Source organism: Hakea prostrata, chromosome 9 (assembly GCF_041222555.1).
Source record: "Hakea prostrata isolate BN-2017 chromosome 9, UWA_Hpros_2, whole genome shotgun sequence".
Lineage (NCBI taxonomy): Eukaryota > Viridiplantae > Streptophyta > Magnoliopsida > Proteales > Proteaceae > Hakea > Hakea prostrata.
The window spans coordinates 36,188,546-36,197,404 of NC_142608.1; the positions used below are offsets into that span (position 1 = coordinate 36,188,546).

Genomic DNA, 8,859 nt, shown 5'->3' on the forward strand with positions numbered 1-8,859 from the left:
CGATTCAGGTGCATATCCAAAAAATTGCATTCGTTAATTAGTTCTCCTTATTTCACCACCCCTGGATCCATGCTTATGATTGAATTTGAATATTGTAAAGTTTTAGTTTTGTGTTTTTGAGTTGTGAAATTGCAGTTCTTTGAATGTTTTTGAAGAATTTTGAACAAATAGTAAAAGTTTTAGTTTTCTTTTATTTGTTGTATATAAACTGTGGTTTACATAAATTATCTACATCAAATCTATTTTTGAACTTACAAAAAGTGTTCTGCTTCTTATTTCAGAATCTTGTGTTTCCAGATCTGAAAGGGAATAACTCTCTGCTTCTAATTTCAGATTCTTCTATTCCATATATGTGTGTAATACTTGTATTAGATAGAAACATAGTTTACCACTCATTCGTATTTTAAGATGGTATCAAAGCATTAGAACATAATATAGCATATTGTATATTCTTCTCTCACACATGGTATAACGTATCATGAATGTCATATATATACTATATTGGGTAGAAACACAGTTTATTACTTGTTTATGTTCTAAGATAGTATCAGAGCATTAGAGCGTAGTATACTGTATATATTTTTTCACATACGATATATCGTTTATATATATATAGTAGCAAAAATGTACGTGCAAATGCACATGGAGTTTTTGCTCCTAATTTAATTATATTGAAGATTACAGATTATAGATTTTTAATGATACATAATTTGACTTAAATAATTTTTAGCTCTACTTATGGTTTTGTTCTTATATAAATAGAAATTATTATAATAAAATATTGAGATATTGACATAAAGTGTTAGAAGAGAGCTAATATGGGAGTTAAATGTTGTGCCATCTAAATAATCCATGGAACGTGGTTGTTTGCATTTTTTTTATTCCATTATGGGATAGCGGCTAATACTATTCTAATAAGTTAAGTAGTCATCATCTAATCAATTGACTCCAACTCCAATACCGCCCGAGGCCGCTCATTTTGTGTCGCCTTAAAATAAATGACTCTTTAATACGATCATTTCGATCTTATCATTCCTAGTTTTGCCACTCATCTATATTAATATCCTCATTTTAGCTACAGTTAAGATATAAATTATATTTAAAATTCTATAGTAGTATGTTTAAACCATTGCAAAAAACATGTTAGATTTTATAATACATTGATTTCCTTTAAACATTCAAAAGTACCAAAAGCAATTTACATACATGCATTGTTTTCAACTTCTAAATAGAAATAAAGAAAAATGTCGTCAAACAGCCAACAAATAAAAAGAGCTAAAAAATAGAGATGACAAGAGGTTCTTTTCATTTTTTTTTCCGATTTAAAATGAAGATTATATTAACCTTGACGGTCAAAATAACTTGGCTCCTCAAGCTTTAAATTATGCATAACACCTTGCATTCCTATGTACAAATCTGAAAGCTAAATAATCAAAAGTAAGCTTAATACTAATGATATCTTCCACTAAGCTTGTGGTCATCTAGTCGATAGTGTTGGTTTCTCCATTCCACCGGTTTGTAATCAGAAGAGTTGAGAAGTCTAGGTAGTGGGAGGGATTGAGCCAAGCGTATAACTTCTTTTTTTCGATAATAAAACAATGGAGTCAAGGACTCAAAGAGAAACTAAAAGGAAGCTGCATCACAATCCGCCTGAAGGATCTCCTCCAACCCGTGGGGAACATCATGAAAGAACATCCAAGAGCACTCCAAATTGAGTGGAAACTTAGACATCCAATCAACAACCTTATTAGCAGTACATCCAATACATATGCATCGCGTACTCACCATCTCATGCAACAAAACACCAATTCGCTCAACTAAATGACCAAACCTCCCACAATCCACACAACATGGATCCAAAAGCTCTATTGCTAGAAATTCCACATAAGTTGTTGAAACACCAGTCAAGACAAATGTTCCTACTACTATAAATGACCCACCTGTAGGGGCGGACCCAGGATTCAATATTGGGGGGGGGGGCTAAAAAATAATTACAAAATTTTTAGTACTAATATTCAAAAACGAAAGCGTACTAATAATACTTCAAAATCTATATTAAATTCTTAAAAATACAATAATAAGTGAAAAGCCACAAAACAAGTGTCTCATAATGGAACTCGACGATCTTTGAGATCGCGAAAATCCTCAATAATTGATTCTGTACTGATTTTCTTTGCAATTTCTCTTTCAAAATATAGCATCATAGAATCTGTGAGAAAATCATACTCCATCCTATTCCGCAAATTAGTTTTAATAATCTTCATGACAAAAAATGCTCGTTTTGAAGTTGCAGTAGAAATGGGAAGAGTAATCAATAGTTTGATTAACCGATAAATAAGTGGGTATATGTCAGATTTTGTTGACCTCACCAACCACTGACACAAACTGCTAATGGTTGACATGTTCGAATAATCTGGACCTTTGACTACATCAATCTCATTGTGTCGTAGCTGTACTTTCAAGTGATCTCTCTCATGCTCAGTAAAATCTTGAGGATAATATTTAGCCACAAGTTTGCAAATATCATCAATTCTAAAATTCTCGCATCCGCTTCAAGGATTCAAAGAATAACTAAGAGTAAGCAACTCTATAACATGCTCATTGAATCTACTATTTAGCTCATTCAACTGGCTATCAATTGTAGCACAAAAAATATTTGCTCGATAATGTTGTTCAACTGTAAAATCATCATGTTGCTGGCGAGCTCGACCCTTCCTTCCAACAAACTGAACACTCATGTTAGGGACATCAATATTGCGATTTTCACAAAAAGATATCACATTAGTCAAAAGCTCATCCCATCCAACATCTCTCATTTCTTGAAAAAGTTTTTTTTGTAGTGGACACAAGTTGAATAGCATTTAAAATGTCTTTAGACTTCCGCTGCAAAGCTTGACAAAGCAAATCGGTGATGTTCATAATATTTTGCATTAGATGCAAAATCATAACAAAATCAAAGGAGGCCAATGTATCGTATGCCGAATTACGCTCTCTACGATGAAGTAGTCCCATTAATACTCATGGCGATCAAGACCTCACATGTAGCACCATACACACTTATCAAACTTGAAATAGATCTCAAATGAGAACCCCAACGAGTATCCCCAGGACGTTGTAAAGTTCTAATCTGATTTAGCCCACTTCTAGTTTCAAGTTCATCCAATGGAGATCAAGTATGCAATTTCAGAAGCATGAGCAACTTTTAACTCATCATTTTGCTTACTGGAGGCACTAGCAAGATTGATAATAGACACCAATTTGGAGAAAAAAATTTCTCAATTGGATCAACACTTCTAAAAGTTGCAACTAATGCCAATTGCAAAGGATGAGCAAAACAGTGGATATAATAGGCATGTGGACAGTCGGTAACTACTAAGGCTTGTAACCCATTCCACTCACCTTGCATGTTACTTGCTCCATCATATCCTTGGCCTTGGATATTGTGAATGTTAAGCCCATGATGAGAAAGGGTAGAAAAGATAGCGGTCTTCAAAGTCAAGGTTTTTGTATCTGAAACATGAACAAGATAAAAAAACGCTCTTGTACAAATCCCGCTTTGTCAACAAACCTTAAAACGATAGTCATCTGCTCTCTTTTAGATTCATTGCGAGATTCATCCACTATTAAGCAAAACTTTGCATCACCAATCTCTTTACAAATTTCCTTCTTCACTCTATTTGCTATAATATGTAAAATCTTCTTTTGTATCTTAGGTGATGTGTATGATGCATTTTGAGTAGCATTATCCAACACAATTGTTGCAACTTTATCATTGTAGGAAGCTATCAACTTTAAGAATTCAATAAAATTTCCCCTATTTGACGAATATTTGCTCTCATCATGACCTCTAAGAGCACAACCTTGAGACACAAGCAATCTGATCACATCAATTGAGGCTTTCAAATGCAGTCGATTGTTTTCAATCTATTGAGATGTATAATTTCCAATCATCAAATCAATATGTTGATCTTGTTTCATTAAGTTTGCACAATCTTTTTGAGCAACGTCGTGTCATGAGTTGATTTGCCTTCCCACATGATTTATTAAACCACACTCTTTTCCACCCACTTTCTTCCAATTTTTAAGTCCATCAATAGTGAATGTCACTTGTCCAGAGTTCGCTCCAGGCTTATTGAAAAGAAAACATGGTAAACAAAATACTGCATCTTTAAAAGGAGAATACTCTAACAAAAAAGGATAAACCTTAAACCACGAAGATTGAAAATGTCGAGGATGACTTGATGGCCCAGATTTTGGATACTCTTGAAGAATAAGCTGATATGGTCCAGCTTTAAGGTAACGACGCCTAATTTCATCATGTTGATCAACTGGATAATACGAAATTTGTTTTTTCAACCCTGGATCGCGCTCAAAATCATTATTTTGCTCGCTTTCAGGTATTGGAGACTGTTTAGGACGTTTTTCACGAGTTGAGGTCTCAGGAATAAAGGTAGGCAATGATGCATCAACCATGTCATTCTCAACGCCTTTTCTTTTGAAGAAAGAATCAATGGTAGACTTCTTTCCCATGGTTAAACAAATCCTTCTACTTTTGACAACTGCACCACTCGATTCACTCCCAAGGAAGTCGTAGAAGTAGTTTGTTCTCCTATATCCATTTGATTTGATTAATTGTTAAATTTGAAAAGTTGAATTAAAAACCTTCTCCTAAACTTGTAATCAACCATGAAATAAGTAAACATAAAAAAGATTCATTGAACTACTATTAAAAAAAGAAAAAGAAAAATTCAAATCTCTTTGAATTCTTTTATTTTCCTCTCCTATAGGCCTCTCAAGTTTTTCTAAAAATTTCATTGTATTCCAAAATTAACCACTATCACTAATAAGTGTATATAATTAATTTATGCCTAAAACTATAATTTTTTTTTACAATAATGGCATAATATTATTTAATACATAATAAACTTAATAAATTCAAATCAACCACAAATAAAATAATTAATTTAATAAAAAAAACAGCAATAATGAAATATTATTGCTAAGTTTTCCTAGTTAGTTTTCAATTATTTTTTTTATCAAATATTATATCTACATTCTAAGTTTTAAATACATTATTTATGAACCTTTCTCAAGTTTTGTGAGGATTTACATATGTTAATGAAAGATAAAGAAGCGAGCATAAGATTTTTCGTTCAAAGTTATTCTTGTCTTTTTCAAAAGTTTATCTTGCTTACATTAATATTTAATTATGATTCCTAACCACAACCAATGTCATAGATATCTTTTCACCAGATTTCATATATGATTGATAAGTTGGATGACTCAAGAGTTGTATTAATTTTAAGAAGTAACTCAAGGAGGTGTTATAAATTTCCCATTTATTATTCTTTGTTTGATTATGAAATCGATTAGATTAATCTAATTTTATCATTACTGATTGTTTATTTGTTTCTAGTTGAAGAAGGTGAATTTAATTTTCACTAATCATTCTTTATATGTTTCCAGTTTAATGTAGATTTAATATTTAGCAAAAAAAGGGGGAAAATAAAAATAAAACACTCGAATAGTGTATTAATGGTAGCCAAACTTAGCAAAAGGAAAGCAAAGCCTAAGAATCTACTGGAGTTTATAAGAATCCAAATGAGTTTATGTGGTTGTGTTTCTAACGTGGTGGAGGTAACTTTCATTAAAGATATATGAAAAAAAAAAAGAAAGCATTAAGCGTGTATTCAAGTATTCAACATTAAAAAAAAAAGGCATCAAAGAAAATAAATCAAGGGAGAAAGGAAAAAAAAATTAAACCGAAAAAAATAGAGACATTAATTAAAAATACCTGGTTGAGTGGTTGTAATCGTGTGGAGAAGATCCAGATTCCAGGAGAAAAGAAGTTGTAAAACTTTAGTCGTTAGAGAAGATGAGAGAATGAGAGAATGAATAGGAAGAAAAGAGAATAAGTAGAGAGAAATTTTAGGGAGAAATTTAGTTTCCAATTGAGAGTTAATAGTTTCCTCCTTAAAACTTGGATTTTAAATAAAACCCTTAGAAAAAATTAGAACGACAAATAAATCATTCATCTTAACGTTTAAATTTGTTTCCAATATCGGAGGGGGGGGGGCAAATACTAGTATTTTACAAGAAAATGAGAAAAACAAGAAGATATTACATGCATTCATATATTTTTTTTAAAAATGGGGGGGGGGGGGTGGGGGGGCATGGCCCACTTGGATTCCATAGTATACACCCTCTAAGCTCTAGCTCATAACTTTGTGAAGCTATCCCCTATAGCATATATAGATGTTTGGTAACAATTTGCTTGTTCACGTTGGTCCCTGTGCTGCTGAATTGTATATGCTGCCTTTCAAGGGCTGATATATATGAGCTGTTGATGGTTGAATGTTCACCGGTAGTTTATCTAGGTTTTGCATTGATTTGCGTAAGGGCAATGAAAGGTTATAGTTTATCCACGGGCATATATTCAAGGTAATAACAACTTTTTTGTCGTCAAAATGGGAATTAATTTTTCTCAACAAAAATGGTATTAATACGCCGTGATAGAGGATGAAGGATGTCAATGCGTACCCATCGTTGGCCTAGTAGTCTAGAGCCTTTCATCCAATTGGACAATACACCTTGAGTTGCCAATCGTGCGTCATCAGAACCATACGTTTATGATATTGTCAATGGTAGCCATTACTGTTCAAACTCAGTCAGTCAGTCAGTCTTGCTTCCTGGGCAACTTTGCACAGATGAGCTTCTAACCTTGTGTTGTTCATGAAGTCTTTCTTGACAGATTTTTCAATCTTGATCTGATGCACTTGAGTATAACTGTCCCTGTCGAAGGCTTTGGTCTGATGACAAACTTTACCCCCAGGAAATCTTTGATATGTCTTAGTGTCTTGATGCCATAAGGTGATAGCTTCCCAACAAGTACCTTTGAAACATATTGAGGGCATAATGCACATAGGATAAACAGCAAGCTCTATAAAACAAATCCAAAAGAAACTAAACCACTTGGTTGACAACAAATTCTGTAGAAACATGGAAATCCTTGTAGATAACTTCAAGAACTCAACTATGGTTAGTTTGTAAAATAGTTTTCTTTGGTCAGAAATCATGTCCAGAAAATGAAAATTGATGGGGCTTCCTTTTCCCCATAATTATTATTACTAAACTCACTTGTTTGTATTTGGAAATGGATGTACTGATTATTCACACGAATTCTTCCATTAAGTGAAGATGCATCATTTTCTCTAGTTCCAATACCACATTCATCCATATTCACCGTGAACTTGTGATGTGACCAAGTTTAAGTTAAAGAATTTAGGTCAAGTGGTGGGATCTATGTCTATTAGGAATTCCCACATTGAGTCAAAGTCTTTTAAAGGACATTAATAGCAATTTAGTTCATTATAATTCTCAGTTTTGGTGATTAATAAAGCTAGAGGATTTTATAATTTAAATGACATAAATAGCAAGTTAGTTCATTATAATTCTCAGTTTTGATGATTAATAAAGTTTGAGGATCCGGGTTCCTACTTGAGGGGGCCTTGGTAGAGTGAAAATTGTTGAAGTTCATCTTCTTCTCCATTCCAGTCATCGTCCTACGATGAAAATTGTTCATCTTCTTCTTTTCCATTCCAGTCGTCGTCCAGCAATCAAGCAACTTCATTCAAGAAATGTAGGAGTGCACTTTCAATTGCAGCCGCCTCAAGTAAGTTGAAGACCTCTCCCACCCCTCCCCTTCCTCCCCTCTCTTCCACAGTTCTTCCACTCACCCCTACCTTGTGCACTTAGGTTTTCCCCTCTCCTTGCTGCTGCATTACAACAGCAGCATCCCCCACCCTCCACCACTCTCCTGACCGCCTCCCCTAAGCCCCACGACCCTCCTAGCTCCTTCCCCCCACCGCCCTAGCATCCGCAGGTCTCCCACACCTCCCACTACCCCACAACATTCTTAGGATCCCTTCCCCTGCAGGTTCAAACCCAACCCCTTAAGCCTCCTTTTCTTCTCCCCTTATGTCGCACGACCCTTTAGGCTTTAAAACTGTAGTGAATCTCTTAGTTAGACCTTGTTTTCTCAGTCTCTAAAAATCCTACGCTTCATCTTCTTCACCTGAAAAATTTTCAACTCATCCAACTTCTGAAAAACCCTAAGTTTATAAACTTCAGACCTACCCAAGCCCTTGAATCACTAAAATTCAGTTCTGAATATGCAAAAACAGCAAAGAGAACTTATGCTACCCTAGCTTTCCATGCATGATAAAAAGATATACAAAGGACCTTGAAAACCCAATAGAGCATAGTTGTATCCCTCCTAGGCTTGAAAGTACATAAATCAACAAATATCATTTGACTTAGTTACTGTATATTTGGGGTACAAAGGAACTTCTCAGAAAAAACTTCCATCATGTCAAGTGAAACACTCCCATGGAATTGATGGGAGAAGAGTAGCATAAGATAGCTTTCTTGGTAGAAAACTTCCAGCAACCACTATTTAAAGAACATTTTTTAAATGTAAAGGATTATCTTGTATCAGTTCTCTTTCAAGTAAATTAGATAATTTCTTGCTGTCACTTTAGGATCCATAGGTTTAATATATGAATTCGACAAATATTTGAAACCTCTGATTTTAGATTTTCTCCAAGAACCAAATAGTTATTATTTCCCTCAGATATTAGTTATATTTAACTTATAGCTTTTATATTTAAATTGTTTCTTGGTTTGGATTATGCCAACAAGCAAAATGTCTTAGAAAATTATAGATTGCAAAACTAGGCATTATGTGTTGCTTAAGTTTCTTCTCACTTATGTACTAACAAGATTGTGCTCCGCCATTGTAGGGTCTTCACTTTGAGCTTGTAGAGAGAAGCATGTGAAGGGATAAAGAAAGAGTTGGAG

The 8,859-nt window shown here is 34.0% G+C and overlaps 1 pseudogene; it reads right to left on the reverse strand.

Moving 5' to 3' along the window:
* Positions 1–2,105: 2,105 nt before the first annotated feature.
* Positions 2,106–4,530, reverse strand: LOC149005176 (uncharacterized; annotated as a pseudogene).
* Positions 4,531–8,859: the final 4,329 nt, after the last annotated feature.